Source organism: Cetorhinus maximus, chromosome 14 (assembly GCF_964194155.1).
Source record: "Cetorhinus maximus chromosome 14, sCetMax3.hap1.1, whole genome shotgun sequence".
In the NCBI taxonomy this organism is placed as follows: Eukaryota; Metazoa; Chordata; class Chondrichthyes; order Lamniformes; family Cetorhinidae; genus Cetorhinus; species Cetorhinus maximus.
Window position 1 is genome coordinate 114,041,712 of NC_135892.1, and position 19,105 is coordinate 114,060,816.

At 44.6% G+C, this 19,105-nt stretch overlaps 1 protein-coding gene and 1 pseudogene across 1 annotated transcript in view; both read left to right on the forward strand.

Annotated features, from left to right (window-relative positions):
• The first annotated feature begins 7,151 nt into the window (after window positions 1–7,151).
• The window catches only part of LOC144689985 (butyrophilin-like protein 8), a 53,327-nt gene continuing 41,373 nt past the window's right edge, over window positions 7,152–19,105 (forward strand). Inside the window, exon 1 of the mRNA XM_078557523.1 lies at window positions 7,152–7,204. The gene's annotated coding sequence lies outside the window, so the exon portion shown is untranslated. The remainder of the gene's footprint in view (window positions 7,205–19,105) is intronic.
• Window positions 8,016–8,178, forward strand: LOC144690238 (U2 spliceosomal RNA; annotated as a pseudogene).

Consider the following 19,105-nt stretch of genomic DNA (forward strand, 5'->3'; position numbering starts at 1 on the left):
CTCCTCCAATCCTGGCTTCTCATACATCCCCTATTTTAATGGCTTTATTCATTCATACCTTTAGCTGTCTGGGCCCCAAGCTCTGGCATTCCCTTTCTAAATCTTTCCTCTCCCTTAAGATGCTCTTTAGAATCTCCATCTTTGACCAAGTTTTGGTTATCTGCCCTAATAGCTCCTTATGTGGCTTGGTATCATATTTTGTTTATGAACACTCCTGTGAAGCACCTTACTACTTTAAAAGAGGCAATATAAGTGCAACAAAAACAAAAATTGCTGGAAAAACTCAGGAGGTCTGACAGCATCTGTGGACTCTTCATACGGACTCAAAACATTAACTCTGTCTTCCTCTCCACAGATGCTGTCAGACCTGAATTTTTCCAGCAATTTTTGTTTTTGTTTCAGATTTCCAGCATCTGCAGTATTTTGCTTTTATCTATATAAATGCAAGTTGTTGTTATTGTTACCCTCTATCCTGTTGAACTCTTTTAGAATTTTAAAGGCATCTATAGGTCACCCTTAGCCTTCCCTTCTCTGGGGAAAAGAGTCCCAGCCTGTTCAGTCTTTCCTGATGGCTATAACCTTTCAGCTCTGGTAACATTCACATGATTGTCTCTGGCTAGTCATCATTGAGTGCCAGGAGGTAACCTGGACTCTTCCAGAAAGTGCCAATAGCTTTGGCCAGACAACTGCCTGGAGGGGGCGGAGGAGGGGCTGTGTGCAGGCAGTGTAACCCTTGGTGGAGGAAATGCCATCAAAATGTGGCTGGTTATTCCTTAAATTAGCCAACAGCATCCACAACCTGCAAGCTGACACACATAACAGGTCAATAAGAGTGAATGGCAGCAGTTCAAAACACAGGGTTTAGCTTCCTGCCTGAAGGTGAGCTCAACAATCACTGAATCTTTGTGATAGCTCATTAATGATGTTGCTCTGGTATATATCCAAAAATTCATTCAGGGGACATAGCATTATGGCAAGCATTTTATTGCTCATCCCCAGCTGCCCGGAGAATGGTCAGTCTTCTTCTTAAACACTGGTGGTGGATTTTGATACAACTAAGTGCCTTGTTGGACAACATCAGAGGGGAGTCAAGAGTCAACCACATTGATTTGGGCCTAGGGTCACATATAGACACAGACTAGGTAAGGACGGCAGGTTTCCTTCCCTCAAGGATGTTAGTGTTGATCTATTTCTCTCTTCTCAGTTAACAGACTCATTCGCCTGCCCACCTTCATCTTCCTTTCTCTGTATTTTTCTAAAGATTGTAATTTCACCTGTCTAGCTTTAAAATGCCATAGATTTTCAACTTGCAACTCTAATGAAAGGGTTCAACATTCAAAAAAAAAAGTTTCCTTCTCGTTACAAACACTGACTCATCTGCTGTGTGCATCTATTTTTACTTGAATCTCAGTATTTGCCGTTTCTTATTTTAATTTTACTATACATTTAAATAGGAGGACTCGTGGCACTGTGGGTAGCATCCCTACCTCTGACCCAGAAGCTCTGGGCTTGAGTCCCACTCCACAACTTGAAGACCAAGGAAGGTGTGTTCATAACATGGCCAAGCAGTTGATTATCAACCTGTAAATCCTTCCAATACACCTATGACAGGTGGTAAGAGTGGGAGAGGCTCCTGGTCAGCCATATGATGGAAAGAAAGTTGGAGACTCTCTCATCACAGTTGACAGCTTCAGACTGCAACATGCATGTAAAAGTGCATGTTGTCACAGTAAATCGGACTCAGAGTGATCTGTAACACACCGATGCCACACACATATTTCAATGCACTGTCGACAGTCTCTGTGCTGAGCTTGTACTTTCCAGTGCAATGACATTGGATTTCATGTGTGATCACTTACTCTAGCGTGGGATTTCTCAAACTTTACTGACAAACGGGACTGCACTAGATTATATTTTGCGCACATTCTTCTGTTCCTGCCTTGTTATCTTTATTTAATTTTTAAAAACAATAACCTTTTTGAAACTCTCCATGACACGATAATATGAACAACTAGTGTTTAACTAGTGTCTTTAACACACTAAACAAATCCCAAGGTGCTAGTAAGCAAATGTTGGCACTGCGCCAAAAAGAAAAAGTAACGTTAGAACAGATAGCCAAAAGCTTTGTCTAAGAGGTAGCTTTTAAAGGAGTGGTTTGAAGGAGAAGAGAGAAAGAATTTGAGAGACAGAGAGATTTGGGAGAGGATTCCAGGGCTTTGGGCTAAATTAGCTGAAAGCAAGAATGATGTTAAGTCAGAATTGGAGGAACACAGAAATCTCAGAAGGTGGGATGATGCCAGAGTTGGCAACAGATATAGGGAAAGGAGAGGTGGTAAAAGGATTTGAAAACAAGGAACAGATTCTAAAATTGAGGCATTGCATTACCAGAAGCCATTGTACGTAATGAGCCAGTGGTGCTGGGTGAATAAGATTTGGTGCATGTTAGGGTGCTAGCAACAGAGTTTTGGATAAGCTCAAAATTACAGAGGATAGAATATGGGAGACCTGTCAGGAATGCTTTAGAAAAGATGAGTCTGGAGGTAACAAAGGCATGGATGAGGATTTCAGCAGCAGATGAACTGAGTTAGCAGATGAAGTCAGGAAATCTTATAGAGGTGGAAATAGGCAGTCTTAGGAATGGCATGAATGTAGTTGAGAGATAATCTCAGGGTTTAATATGGCACCAAGGTTAACAGTCTGGTTCAGCCTCTGTCAGTAGCCAGAGAGAGGATGGAGTTGGGCATTAAGGAACAGAGTTTGTGACAGGGGCAAAAGACAATGGCTTCACTCTTCCCAATATTTAACTGGAGGAGATTTATGTCCATCAGTGCTGAATGTCAACCGGTCTGCAAATTAGGGGCTGTGGAGGGTTCAAAACGAGTTGTGGGGAGGTGGAGCTGGCTGTCATCAGCGAAGCTAATGTTTTCGGATAACATTGCTATGGGGCAGTGTAGATGAGAAATAGAAGACCAAGAAAAGGTCCTTCGGATGATACCAGAGGGAACTGTGTGGGAGCGGGAAGAGGAACCATTTCAGATAATTCTGTGTATACAATTAGACAGATAAATGTGGAACCAGATGAATGCAATCTCACCCAGCTGGAAGACAGTGGAGAGGTGTTGGAGGATGTTGTGGTCAACTGTGTCAAAGTGACAGTTCAAGAAGGACAAAGTGAGATAGTTTATCTTTGTCACAGTCACCGAGGATGTCATTTGTCAATTTAAGAGCCATTTTGGTGCTATGGTGCGGGATGATACTAAGGGAATTATGGGATTTAGGGATTGTGCAGGAAAGTGGAATTGAAGTAGAAGATCAGCCATTATCATATTGAATGGTGGAGCAAAGTGGAAGGGCAGAATAGCCGACTCCAGCTTCTATTTTTGATGCAGGTTGAGTATCCTTTACCCATGAATCCAAAAACTGCACTTTCTTTGAACTTCATTGACTTTAGTACAGGAAGTCCCTGACCTGAGCTGACACGAACTTCGCTGGCCACACCTGACCTTTAGCGCAGGAAGTCTAGCTGTTTGTCTGAACTGTTTACTGTCGATTTTTGTGGTAAACATGTCAAAAAGACCATCAGATATCCTTATGGCTAACAAGGAAAAGAAAGCATAATTTGTCATCAATTTATAAGTGAGCAAGAAGTTATGTCAATCTATAAAAGACAAACTTATGAAACAAAAGCCCGTGTTGATGAGGCAGGTGAAGCTGCAACTATTCAAGAATGCCTCCCAGCAGAGTGCATCAACATTCTGAAACCTCTCCTACAGGCAGAATCACAGATGGCGCCATGGGTGTGAACTTATTACAGGTACCCTGTATTTATTATTCAGTGATACATCTTACTTTTCCAGCCATTTTATTGACTTTAGGCTATAGCTAGCCTAGGTTTAAGCTATTGCAATGCAAGTAGGCCAAGTCCTATATGCCGTATCCAAAATCCAAAATGATCTGAAATCCAAAACGCGATCGGCCCCAAGGATTTCGGATAATGGACACTCGACTGTAGAAAGATCTAGGAGGTGGAAATGCAAATGACAGAAAATCACCGCCAGTTGTCTGCCAAAAAAATGCTTATGATCTGAAATTGTTGAACTCAATGTTAAGCCTGGAAAGCTGTAAAGTGCTGTTCCTCAGGCTTGCATTGATTGCATTGGAAGAGTGTAGGAGACAAGAGGTGGGAGTGGGAGTGGGGTGGAGAATTGAAATGACAGCAGACCAGGAGCTCAGGGCCATGCTTATGGACTGAACGGAGGGGTTCCACAAAGCAGTCATCCAATCTGCACTTGGCCTTCCCAGTGTAGTGCAGGCTGCATCCTGAACAGTGAATACAGAGACTAAATTGAAAGAAGTACAAGTTAGTCACTGCTTCACCTGGAAGGAGCACCTGGGGCCTTGGATGGCGAGAAGGGTGAAGGTAAGTAGCCAGGTGTAGCATCTCCTGTGCTTGCGTAAAAAATTGCCTTGGGGAGGGGGGGGGGTTTTGTGGGTGACCGTGGAATGGATCATGGCATCTTGAGGAAATGATTCCTTCAGAATGGGGAAAGGGGCGGGGAGGGGAAGATGTGTTCGATGGCGATATTCAGCTGGAGTTGGCCAAAATGGTGGAGGATAATCTGTGGAGGCTGGTGAGTTGAAAGGCGAGGATAAGAGAAATCCTATCGTGATTCGGGGAGGGAGGGAGAAGGGACAAAAGCAGGAATGTGGGGCAGGGTGGAGGACCCTGTCAGTCACATTGAGGGAAACCTTGGTTGAAGAAAAAGGCAGGCATTTCGGAAGCACTAATATGCAAAGGTTGCATCATCCAAACAGATGCGACAGAGACTCAGAAACTGGGAGAATTTCTTACCGAAGGTGTCTGGAAGCATAGTCAAGATAACTGTGGAAGTCAATTGGCTTATAGTGGATATTGGTCAACCACCTATCCCCTGAAGTGAATACAGAGAAGTAGAGGAAGGGAAGAGTCAGAAATGGACCACGTAAGGCAAGAGAACAATGGAAATTGGAAGCAAAGTCACTGAAATTTTCCATTTCAGGGTGAGAACAGGAAATAGCACTGATGGAGTCATCAATGTTCTGGAAAGAGAGATGATAGAGGGGACCAGAGTAGGACTGGAACAAGGAATGTTCCACATATTCCATGAAAAGGGCAGGCATAGCTAGGATCCACATGGGTTCCCTTAGCAACACCTCTTTCTTGCAGAAATTTAGCTGGGTGAAAGACAGTGGTGGTTGTTGAGGGCTGTTGGGTCTCTGCTGGCATGAGGGCCCTCACTTCTTCCTTTATGTTCTTTGGGAAAAAGTTCTATTGAGATAGGCAGATGGTGTAATGTCCCAGTCCAAAAAACAGCACCTCAGTACTGCATTGGTGAGTCAGCCTAGATTTTGGGCTCAAGTCCATTAAATGCAACTTGAACGCACAGCCTTCTGATTCAGAAGGAAGAGTGCCCCTTTGGTTGACACTTGGTATTACCCAATACTTTTTGTTTTTCCTAAATTTCTTTATCCAATTTTCCTATATTAAAAAAAAGTCAAGTAATTCAAAAATATGGTGTGCGAGTCATCCCAGAATGTGATTCATCATCAAATGACCAATCAATTGAACAGACAGGATTTTTCTTCCTGAAAGACAGAGAGTAAAAAATTAAAAAGAACAATTTGAGGAAATAAAGGAAACTGGTCAGGGAATTGATTCCGAAGTTATCCAAGAAGCTGTGCTTTCAGCCTCCTGGGCCCTATAGATAAGCTCTAGGATTCTCTCCCCAAACTTCTCAGCCTCTCTACCACTCTCTTTCCTTCTTTAAGACACTCCTTAAAACATTCCACTTTGACCAAACTTTTAGCCATTTGCCATAATGTGGCACGGGGTCATATTTTCTTTTATACCACTCCTGTGAGGCACATTGGGATGTTCTACCACATTTGTGAGCTTATACAAATTGTTGCATCCAAAAATCTATCCACCTCGGTATTAAATATATTCTTGTCCCATTTGGCCTTACACCATCACTCCTTTGTCAGTTAGTCTATCCTGCTTTACTTCCTTTTCATACTTTCCACCCCCCTCTCTCTCTCTCTCTCCCCCTTTCCCTGCCTCTGTACTTAAAAACCCTGCAACATCTCCAACATTGTCAAGTTCTGATGAAAAGCCATCGATCTGAATGAAACATGGAAGTTCACACCAAGGCTGACACTCCAGCGAAGTGAAGTGAAGTCTTAGGGCGTGTTAGCTGTCGGGGGTGCCATCTTTCAGATGAGACATTAAAACCCAAGACACCATTTTCTCCCTCAAGTGGTGCAAAAAAAAAAATCCCTATTTTGAAGAAAAACAGGCGCTCCGACCCAATATTTATCGCGCGATAAAATTACGAAAATAAAACATCCGCTTGTGGAAATCTTGTGGTGTTTTCTACATAAAACGCCTTCAGAAGCACATTTACCGGCTGCGAACAGCTTTGGAACATCCTGTGGTCACCAAAGGTGTTTTTTAAACGCAGATTCTTTCCTTTTATAGATTAAAAAAAAAAGGAACAGAGCTTTGGGTTTTCTCTGTGCAGATGGTTCCCAGCCTAGTGAACACGGGCAGGGTTGTGTGTGTTTGGATCCGAGGTTTGCAGCCCCTCGATCCAGTATTGATCAATGCTGAGCCAGCCAGAGGGAACAGGCTGGAACCAGTTAGACACAGGCTACATTCAATAGATACAACCTGCCCAGGCTCCCCCCCACCCCCTCTCTCTCTTTATAGATTCACCAATATTAAAACGAAACAGCTACACACACAACAACAATTAAACTCCAGAGAAGAATCCGAAAACATTTTACCTGAAACCGTAAACACAAAGGAGCTGAAAACAGCGTTAAAGGACCAGCCCGTGAGAGATAGAGACGGTCAGCAGTGTGGAGGAGGAGGGGGGAGTGGGCCTGTCCACTGGCCTCAACGCCGTATTCCTATTGGTCACTTTCCAGTTTGACTGATGTCCGGCTCTGGCCAATGAGCGCTTGAAGGTTGAAACAATGTCGCGACACAAGGGGAAGGAGGCGGGGGGATGGTATGCAAATGATCATGGTTCCGACACCGCTGATTGGTTAGCTGCCCCCCCACCACCGCCACCACCACCACCACGGGCGGGGCGCGCGGGCGCGCCGCGGTGTGCGTGCGGCCGCTGAGTGGTCCGCGCGTGCACGAGGGGCTGGGTTCCAGGTGAGTGGCAGCGCGGGCGGTAGGCTGCAGACGTGCTGAAGCTGCTCGGGGTGGCTGGGCTGGGCTGGGCTGGGCTGGGGTGGGGTAAGGGGGGGCTCTGCTCGGAACTGGCTGCATTTATATATGAACGGCTGCGTCCTCACCGCCTTCCCTTATTGGGTTTGCCGATGCTGCAGGGTTCGTTGCTTGAAAGGTCCAGCGTGCGGCTTTCCTGCTGCAATGTTGCACAACGTGAACCTTCCCCTGCCTCCTTTTTTTTTACAGAGCGGATACTAATACTGTTACAGATCAGACGCGATGTATCCTTGAATTGTTTCTGTGCAGAGAAACACAGTAACGGCACCTCTTGTTCCTCAAGGACAGAATGTTAGTGGTTTGAGGTCAAGGCTGGAGACAGTGGAACACTATGGCGATTTGTAGATGTGTGAATGTAGAGTGAACAAGCAGGGAGGCTACATTCCCATCCGCTTTTGCAACAATTCGGTTCTCAATGTGACATTGAATGTCACTGAGCGAGAACAAGTGTCCCTATCTTCAAGGGGAGGAAACTTTGTTTAATCTGGGAGGGAGGGAGGGGGTGGGGGGTTAACATGAGATGTAATTTGGATGAGGGAACCAAATGTAATAATACTTCCCATTTTGCTGAGGACACGGAACTTGGTGGGAATGTGTGAGTGATGAGAAGTGTGTTAAGAGGCTTTAGACAGGTTGAGTGAGTGGGCAAATACACGACAGATGCAGTATAACGTGGATAAGTGTGAAGCTGTCCACTTTGGTAGGAGAAACAGAATGGTAGAGTATTTAAATACTGATAGATTGGAAATGTTTTATCAGTTTAATGTTTGATACGTTCTCCTACCTGGGGGCCAAATATTAAATTGATTTTTGGGACAGGGAGATGGAACAGGGGCTTGCCCATTCAACTCCCCGCGTCAACCTGATATTGCAGTGTCTCCAGGAATGGTGCAGTTCCTCCTCTTTGGGGTGAAAATGAAAAAGAAAAGGGACCTGGGTGTCCCTGTACACCAATTACTGAAAGCAAGCATGCAGATGCAGCAAGTAGTTAAGAAGGCAAATGGTATGTTGGCATTCATTGCGAGAGGACTTGAGTACAGGAGCAAGGATGTCTTACTGCAGCTGTACAGGGCCTTGGTGAGACCACACCTGGAGTATTGTGTGCAGTTTTGGTCTCCTTACCTAAGAAAGGATATACTTGCCATAGAGGGAGTGCAGCGAAGGTTCACCAGACTGATTCCTGGGCTGGCAGGATTGTCGTATGAGAGATTAGGGATGGACAGACTGGATACAGGGATGATATTTTCTCTGGCTGGGGGGTCTAGAGCAAGGGGTCACAGCCTCAGGATATGGGGTAGATCATTTAGGACTGAGATGAGGAGAAACTTCTTCACTCAGGGTAGTGAACTTGTGGAATTCTCTATCATAGAAGGCTGTGGAGGCCAAGTCACTGAATATGTTTAAGAAGGAAATAGTGCAATTTCTGGACTCTAAAGGCGTTGAGGGGTATGGGGAGAGAGCGGGAATATGGCATTGAGATAGAGGATCAGACATGGTCAGATTGAATGGTGGAGCAGGCTGGAAGGGGTGAATGACTTACTCCTGCTATTTTCTAAGTTTCTATGATTGCACCTATCATCAGGTTAGCGGTATCATTCTGTGAATGATGGGATGGAATGAGGCATCATTCTGGGAATGATCACGTGAGAACCATGATGAGAAACTTCAGTGATGAGGGTGGATTGGAGAAGTTGGGACTCCTTTCCTTTGAGGAAAGAAGGCCGAGGGGAGATTTGATAGAAGTATTCAAAATCATGAGGATCTGGATAGGGTAGATAGGGAGAAACTATTCCCATTGGTGGTAGGATCAAGAACCGGAGTGCACAGAGTTAAGGTAACTGGTAAAAGAAACAAAAGCGATATGAGAAAAAAACATTTTCAAACAGTGAGTGGTTAGGATCTGGAATGCACTGCCTGAGAGTGTGGTGGAGGCAGGTTTAATCGAGGCATTCCAAGAGGGAGCAGGGTTATGGGGTGAAGACAAGAGAATGGCAGGAGAATAGGTGAAATGCTCATTCAGAGAGTTGGTGCAGATACAATGGGCTGAATGGCCTACTCCTGCGCTGTTACAATTCTGTGAAGTGTTCAACCAATTGGCCATGCTGGGAGCTGTGGCATTGGTCAAAGGCTTGTATTCTTTATTCTCTCTCCCCCCCCCGCCCCCCCGCAAACACTACCTCAAAAGCCCTCTGGAGGATAAGAGAGTTTGAGAGATTATAGGATGGGTCAGGGAGGAACAGGGGTTTCAGCAGCAAACACTCTCGAGGTTGGGCTCCTCAGTGAGGGATAGGTGGCTGGCAGTTTTAAAGGACAATGTGGTGACTGTACACAAGTCAGGGAAAGTGAGGAGGGATATCTAGAGCATAGGGACAGGAGTAGGCCATTTACCCCTGAAACCCACATTTTTTGTGTGTGTGGTGTAGATATGCCAACAGTGCTGTAAGGGAGTTCCAAGATTTTGATCCAGTGGCAGTGAAAGAATGGGAACATATTTCCAAGTCAGGATGGTGAGTGACTTGGAGGGGAACTTGCAGGTGGTGGTGTTCCCATGCATCTGCTGCCATTGTCCTAGGTGGTAGAGGTCGCAGGTTTGGAAGGTGCTGTCGAAGGAAGCTTGGTGAGTTCCTGTAGATGGTACATGTAGATGCAGTGTGTTTCAGTGATGGACAGAGTGAATGTTGAATGTACTGGATAGGGTGTCAATCAAGTGGGCTGCTTTGCCTTGGAAGGTGTCAAAATTCTTCAGTGTTGTTGGAGCTGCAGTCATCCAGGCAAGTGGATGATAGTCCATGAAACTCCCAACTTGTGTCTTGTTGGACAATGGACAGGCTTTGGGGAGTTACTCAGCACAGAATTCATAGCTTCTGACCTGGTGTTGTAGACACATGGCTGGTCCAGTTAAGCCTGTTCCGCTATACAGTGAGATCATGGCTGATCTGCAACCTAACTCCTTATGCCTATGGCCCATATCCCTTAGTATTTTTGGCTAACAAATTTCACCCTGAAAGATCTAGCTCTATTTTTTTGGACTATGCCCCACTCCTTGTCTTCCCAACTGGTGGAAGTAGTTTCTCTCTATCTGTTCCTCTTAATATCTTGAAAACTTGGATCAAATCACCCTTAACTTTCTAAATTCCAGAGAATACAACTCTAGTTTTTTTAAAAATCTCATCTTGTGGCTTAACCCTTAGAGTGAGGCATTATTCCAGTAGATCTACACTGCACCCCCTCCAAGGCCAGTAGATCCTTCCTGAACTCTGGTGCCTAGTGCTGCTCGCAGTAACTCTGGACATGATGTAACCAGGGCTTTGTATAGCTGAAATGTAACTTTTGCTTCCTTGTATACTGACGCTCTTGATTATAAAGGCCAACATTCCAATAACATTTTTGATTACATCTGAGTAAAGTATCCCCCATTTAAAATGGAGATGAGGCATTTCTTCTCTGAAGGTTGTTAACCTTTGGAATTCTCTACCCCAGAGAGTGGTGGAGGCTGAGCTAGAGAGATTTTTGATCTCCAAGGGAGTCCAGCTTGATGGGGGTCAGGCAGGAGAGTGGAGTTGTGTCCACAAACAGATCAGCCATGATCTTATTGAATGGCAGAGTGGGCTCAAGGGAACAAATTTCCTACTCCTGTTCCTGTTTCTTAAGTTCTTAAGCTTCTGTGCCTATTCATGACAGTTTAATGATCTATGTAAGTCCAAGTCTCTTTGGACTTCCACTGTTTCTAGCTTTTTGCTAGTTAGGATGTCCCTTGTTCTGTCCTCTTTTGGGTCCAAAGTGGATAACTTCACATTCATCTATGTTGAAATCCATTTGCTACAGTTTTAGCCATTAATTACTTTAATCAATTCATATCTTTGTAATTTTGTGCTTCCATCTACATTAATGTAGATTGCAATGCTGCTTATCTTTGTGTCATCTGCAAATTGAGCTGTGGTTTTCTATCCCATCGCCTTGGTCATTTATGAATGTTTAGACTGCCTGAGGTTCCAACACAGATCCTTGTAGGATACTACTAATTACATCCTGCCATTTACAGCACCTGCCCAACATCCCTACTCTCTCCTCATACCGTGCGTTCCAGGCATCAATCCAGTAAACCTCCTCTGAACCACGTCCAGCACATTTACATCATTCCTTAAATACATCCTTTCTCGAGGCATTGACACTGGTGCTGGGGAAGATATTCTACAAGAATGGAGACGGGAAACGGTGAGGGAATGAACAGCAAAACAGATAAATGATGCAGTGAAAAGTCATTTGAAGTAGGAAAGACGATGAGAGAAAATAAAAACACGGAGTGATCAAATAGAGAAGTTGGAAATAGATTAAATAAATATGTATGTACAAAGAAATTAGTAAAAAGGATAGAATACAGATGAAATAAAGGGATTTGAAGAGGGACATCAAACCATAATGGGGTCAGATACCAGCAGAAAAAATGTAGTGCTCAGTGTGAGAAACGAACGGGGGAATTAGAAGCAATTATATCACAGGATATAGAAATAATAGCTTTAATCTTTATATGATTATTGACTGAGTAGGAGTGGAAAATAATTGTAACAGGTTAGAATATTTTTTAAAGGAGTCAGAATAGGCAAGAAAAGAGGAGCAGTTGTGGTGAATCTCCAAATGAGTGAATGCCTAAAATCATAGAATGGTTAGAGTACAAAAGGAGGCCATTTGGCCCCTCTGGTCAATGCTGGCTCTCAAATAGAGCAACTCAACTAGTCCTTTTCCCTGTACGCCTGCAATTGTTTTCTTTCCGATATCTCTCTAATTTTCTTTTGAATGCCTTGATTGAACCTGCCTCCACCACACACAGTGCATTCCACATCCTAACCATTCATTGCTTAAAAAATGTTTTTCCTCATCTTGCCGTTGCTTCTTTTTGCAATCACCTTCAATCGGTTTCCTCTGGTTCTCGACCCTTCCACCAATGGGACACAGTTTCTACCTACGTGCTTCGTCCAGACCTCTCATGATTTTGAACACTTCTATCAAATCTCCTCTCAGTCTTCTCTTCTCCAAGGAGAATAGTTCCAACTTCTCCAAGCTATTTACACAACTGATGTTCCTCATCCCTGGAATCATTCTCATAAATCTTTTCTGTACTCTCTCCAATGCCTTCACATCCTCCCAAAGTGTGGTGCTCAGAACTGGACACAATACTCCAGTTGACTCCGAACTAGTGTTTTTTTACAGGCTTGACATAACATCCTTGCTTTTGAATTCGATGTCCCTGTGAATAAAGCCCAGGGTCCCGTATGCCTTTTTAACCGCTTTCTCAACCTGTCCTGCCACCTTCAATGCTTTGTGCACATACATACCTAGGTACCTCTGCCCCTGCACTCCCTTCAGAATTGTACTCTTTATGTTTTATAATACTCTCCTCCTTCTTCCTACCAAAATGAATCACTTCACGTTTCTCTGCATTAAATTTCACCTGCTACGTTTCTGTCCATTCCACCAGTCTGTCCATGTCCTTTTTAAGTTTACCACGTCAGTTAACAATCAGTTCACAATACTGCCAAGTTCTGTATTATCTGTAAATTTTGAAATTGTGGGCCTGTACACCCAAGTCTACATCATTAATATGTATCAGGAAAAGCAAAGGGCCTAACACTTAGCTAAGGGGAGCTCCACTACAAACCTTCCTCCAGTCCAAAATACATTTGTTCACCACTACTCTCTGTTTCCTGTCATACAGCCATTTTTGTATCCATGCCGCTACTCTCCCTTTTTCCATGGGCTCTAATATTGCTCGCAAACATGTTATATGGCACTTTATCAAATACCTTTTGGAAGTCCATGTATGCCACATCAACTGCATTACCTTCATCTGCCCCCTCTGTTACCTCATTGAAAAACTCAAGCAAATTAGTTAAACACAATTTGCCCTGAACACAGCCATGCTGGCTTTCCTTAATTGGGCTGCATTTCTCCAAGGGACTGTTAATTTTATCCTGAATTATTGTATCTAAAAGCTTCCCCACAACCAAGGTTAAACTGACTGGCCTGTAGTTGCTGAGCTTATTGGTACACCCTTTCTTGTAAACCTTGTAACATTTGCAATTCTCAAGTCCTCTGGTGCCACCCTGTATCTAAACATGCTGTAGTGAGGATTGGTTTAAATAATTAAATGGGTTTAGATAGTCTATATGGGAAAAGAGGGATTATTACATCAGTGTACTGAAGTCCCCCAACTTTGGGAATGAAATGGAGAAGAACTAAGGGGGATTCTTGGGAATGACAGTTATAATTCTAGAAGGTTTTCATCCTACACTCACTGTACCTCACCTCAATCGAATAAGGTCATTCAAAAATGCCAATGGGGCACTGGGTTTTGTGGCAAGAGGTATAGAATATATAAGTCAAGATATAATGGTGAATCTGTAGAGAATATTAATAAGACCACAGTTCGAACATTGTGTGGAGCCCAAAACTGCACATAGTCTATTTCCAGTGGTTGAGGGGTCTAGAATGAGGGGTCATAGGTATAAGATTAAATGTAAAATTTGGGACAGAGTGGGAGTGACATTTTTATACCAAAAGGTCGTGTGGAGTTGTAGGTTCGGTCAATATTTAAGAATAGATTAGATAGTGGCTATGAGCATAAAGGATATGGGAACTGGAAGGGATTTAAGATACTGCTCAATCGGAAAAAAGCACCAAGGCTGCTTTGATCCAGTGGCCTGTATCATATTGTAGTTTTTGTGTAAGTCTAGAAATGGTCAATGATGTCAGAAAATATTGTCTAAAAATGTCACTTTTGTTTTCTCAGTAACTAAAACAATACTGTTTCTAACATAGTAACTGGAAAAAAATTGTCATTGTACCTCTTCCTGCACATTCTTGCAGGAGATCCATCATCTCAAAACTTGCAGTGGAACCCTGAATTCCCATGGATTTCAGTTCACTTTCTGCTTCATTCTATTTACTTTGCATGTTGTATTTACATAACTGTGGAGCATTTTGTTTACAGCATGATTGTGCCTTTTAACTTTGCAAGGTCTAGCCTGTTTTTGCCCCTTACAATACTGTAAGAATTGGGGCCAGAAAATTTGTGTTGAAGTGATGCTGACTGGGGGCGATGACACTCAATTAATGGCATTGATGTGCCAACCTAGATTATGTATGCCCTTATACAAAAGGCGGAGAACTCCTTTGGTGGTCTTTGTAATAGTGCCATAGGATCTTTTTACATCCATCTGAAAGGACAAACGAAAGATAGCCTCTACGAAGGTGCTGCACTCCCTCAGCACTGGGAATGTCACCCTGGATTATAGCCCATGCCCCTAGAGTGGAGCTTGAACTCATGATTTTCTCACTCCAAGGCAAGAGTGTGACCACTCTAATGGCCTTTTCACCCAGTAAGTGTACAGTCTGTCACCCTGTGGCCCTTGTGACATTTCTTGAGGAAACTGAAAAACCTTCAATTTATTTTTAAGAAATGCGAGTTGGGTAATTTGGACAATTTCAGGCCAGTTATCTTAACATCTGTGGGAGGAAAAACTCAGTGTCTTTAAGAGTAAACTTGTTCTCTAAAGGGGTTGTCGTGCTTCTGGAACCACGTGGATTTCTTTGAGGGGGTAGGTCAGGGTTTGGTAGATTGGGAAATGCAGTGGATTTCAGGAAAGCATTTGGCAAGGCACCACATGGTAAATTACTAGAGTGGATTAAGGGGTATGAAATTAGTGGGAGAATAGCAAACTGCATTTAAAAATCGGTTAGAAGGTAGTGAAAAGTAGGAATGAAAAGAATTTTAGTTTGGGTGGTTGGAAGTGGCTGTTACCCATGGTTCTGTTTTGGGAACATACCAGTTTACCCTAGATGTAAACTGGGGGGGGGGGGGGGGGTGTGGTGTTGATTTGTAGAAAACGTCAAAATAGAAGGCTTAGGTAATTAAAGAACAAAAAAAAATAGCAGCAAGAGTGGGCCATTCAGCCCCTCAAATCTGATCCACCATTTATTAAGATCATGGCTGGGCTGATCTCATGCCTTTTCCCCATAACCCTTGACCCTCCTGTAGTTGAAGTTTCTGTCTATAATTTGTAATTCTTTGGAAGGCCAAAGGAAACTGCATTTGGATATGGAGCTGGATTTTATGGAGCATCATCTCTCCGCCACCGCCACCCACCCCCCCGCCTCCGGATTAAAAAGTAGTTTGGGAGCACGCCCACGAACAAAGAAGCTGGCTGCGCCGTTTGGTTCAAGCTGAGACTGCTGGCCTCATATGGGAAGAAAGCCTTGCCTCAGAGCTGCTGGCCAGTTGGATGGGTGGCAGCTCTGCAGCGCCAAGTTCGAGCAGTGGCCACTGCTGGGATGACAGGCAGTCCCCAAAGAAGAGGAGGTTATGGATGGACTGAAGGCACATCTGGGTATCTGCAGGACAAAAACAGAATTACCTGGAAAAACTCAGCAAGTCCGGCAGCATCGGCGGAGAAGAAATCAGTTAACGTTTCGAGCCTTCATGGCCCTTCGGCAGAACTGGAGCCATCTGCAGGTCCTGGCTGGCTGGCCCCAGCAAGGGGATGAGGTGGGTGGGCGGCCAGGGTGGAGGGTGGAGGGGCAGATGGCGGTGGGAGTGGGTATGACCTTGGGGGGGGGGGGTGTCACCAATAGGGATCCGCAAAGGAGGTTCCCCCCTCTTGCCCAACACCAGCCTGCACATTAAAAATTGCCAGGCTACCCGCCTGGCATGGGCCTCCCCTGCCACAGGTAAAATAGCAGCGGGGGTGGAATGAGGCACTCAAGTGGAATTTTAAAAAATCCATTGACGGGATGTGGGCGTCGCTGGCTAGGCCAGCATTTATTGCCCATCCCTAACTGCTCACCACCACCTTCTGAAGGGCAATTAGGGATGGACAATAAATGCTGGCCTAGCCAGCGACGCCAACATCCCGTCAATGGATTTTAAAAAATTTACTAGCCACTTAAGGACCTCAATAGCCGCGAGGCTGCTGGGTCGCCAGACACCTTCACTGGCCCCTCCAATAAAATATGGGGCAGATCGGAGGCAGATGGGAAGGCTGCGGGTGGGCCATGTGCTGCATTTGATGAGCTCCCCCTCAACATCCACCCCCCTCCCCCCCCAACCTTCAAAGCTGCTGGAGGGTGAGCCTAAAATCCAGGCCATCGATAGGATGGGGATATAAGCCAAAAAGTCTTAGATGATATGTTCTGTCGGTGAGTCTTCATAAAACTTTTGAGACCTCTGTTTGAGTAACGTGTAGTATTGAGTTCCACTGTAGGAAGGATAGGACAGGGTAGACCGATGCAGACTGTTTCCAGTTATTGAGGGGCCATATTAAATGTAAATGATTTTGAGAAGAAAGTGCAGGGAATTATGAGGCTGAGAGTTTCATTTTCAGGGTTAGATTCGATCGCCACCGTTCTGTCAACATGCCAGATTAGATTGGGTAGGTGGATGAGGGTACATGGGAATAGAGCAGATCAGTCTACTTTGGACTGTTTGCTTGTGTGGAGGTCAAATGTGGCAAAGATTGCTCAATTCTAAAGATTGTGCTGGGATAGAAGCGTCTGTGGGCTCACATCCTTGAAGGTGGATAAATCACCAGGACCGAATGGATTGTATCTCAGGCTGTTAGAGGAAGCCATGAGGATCTGAGGATCATTTTCCAATCCTCATTAGATACAGGTGAGGTCCAGAGGATTGGGGGTCTGCAAATGTTGTACCATTATTTAAAAGGGTGCGAGGGACAGGCCTGAAAATTATAGACCGGTCAGTCTGACTTTGGCGGTGGGCAATTTGTTGGAATCAATTCTGAGAGACAGGATAAACTGTCACTTAGAAAGGCAAATTGATCAGGGATAGTCAGCATGGTTTTGTTAGGGGAAGACAGTGTCTTACTAACTTAATGGAATTTTTTGAGGAAGTAACAAGGAGGATTGATGAGGGTAGTGTGGTGGATGTTGTCTACGTGGATTTCAGTAAGGCATTTGACAAGGTCGCACATGACAGACTGGTCAGAAAAGTGAGGTCTCATGGGATATAGGGGAAGGTGGCGAGTTGGATCCAAAATTGACTCAGCGACAGGAAACAAAGGGTAATGGTTGATGGATGTTTTTGCAAATGGAAAGCGGGTTCCAGTGGTGTTCCACAGGGCTCTGTGTTGGGGCCCTTGCTGTTTGTTGCGTATGTTACTTAAATTTGGGAGGCATGATCGGGAAATTTGCAGATGACACAAAAATTGGCCATGTTGTTAACAGTGAAGAGAATAGCTGTTGTCTCCAGAATGAGATCAATGGTTTGGTTGAGTGGGTGGAAAAGTGGCAGATGGAATTCAATCCGGGGAAGTGTGAGGTAATGCATTTGAGGAGGGAAAGTAAAACAAAGGAATACTCAGTAAATGGGAAGATATTGAGAGGGTTTGAGGAAGTGAGACACCTTGGAGTACATGTCCACAGATCCCTGAAGGTGGCACAACAGGTTGATAAGGTGGTAAAAAAAACATATGGAATGCTTTCCTTTATTGGGTGAGGTAATGAATACAAAAGCAGGGATGTAATGATGGAACTGGATAAAACGCTGGTTAGGCCACAGCTGGAATTTTGTGTACAGTTCTGGTCACCACATTACCAGAAGGACATAATTGCTCTGGAGAAAGTGCAGAGGAGATTTACAAGAATGTTACCAGGGCTTGAAAATTGCAGTTATGGAGAAAGCTTGGATAGGCCAGGGTTTGTTTTCCTCAGAACAGAGGAGGCTAAGGGGTGACCTAATTGAAGTGTACAAAAATATGGCGGGCCAAGATAGGGTAGACAGGAAAGACTTGTTTCCCCTAGCTGAGGGGTCAATTACCAGGGGGAATAGATTTAAGGTGACTGGTAGAAGGATTAGAGGGGACATGAGGAAAAACTTTTTCACCCAGAGGGTGGTGGGCATCTGGAATTCACGGCCTAAGTTGGTGGTTGAGGCTGAAATGCTCAATTCATTTAAAAGGTACCTGGATCTGTACCTGAAGTGCTGTAACCTGCAAGGACCAGGGGCTGGAAAGTGGGATTATCATGAGCGGCTAGTTTCTTTTTTCTCTTTTTGGCCGGTGCAGACATGATGGGCTGAATGGCCTCTTTATGCACCTTAGCTTTCCTATGGCTCTCTGTGTTTGGAAGTATGTTCTTTGGAAGTGGCAGGACATGTTGAGATAGTAGCTATTGACCAGAAACTGAACTGGACTAGCCATATAAATACTGTGGCTCCGAGAGCAGGTCAGAGGCTGGGAATCCTGTGGTGAGTAACTCACCTCCTGACTCCCCAAAGCCTGTCCACCATCTACAAGGCACAAGTCAGGAGTGTGATGGAATACTCTCCACTTGCCTGGATGAGTGCAGCTCCCACAACACTCAAAAGCTTGACACCATCCAGGACAAAGCAGTCCGCTTGATTGGCACCCCATCCACAAACATTCACTCCCTCCACACAGTAGCATCAGTGTGAACCATCTACAAGATTCACTGCAGGAACTCACCAAGGCTCTTTAGACAGCACAAGGACAAGAGCATAAGACACATGGGAACACCACCTGCTGGAAGTTCCCCTCCAAGCCACTGACCATCCTGACTTGGAAATATATCACCGTTCCTTCACTGTCACTGGGTCAAAATCCTGGAACTCCCCCCCACTAACAGCACTGTGGGTGTACCTACACCACATGGACTGCAGTGGTTCAAGAAGGCAGCTCACCACTACCTTCTCAAGGGCAATTAGGGATGGGCAATGAAAATGCTGGCCCAGCCAGCGACACCCACAGCCCATGAATAAATATTTTTAAAAATTAGGAAAGCATATGGGATTTTGAG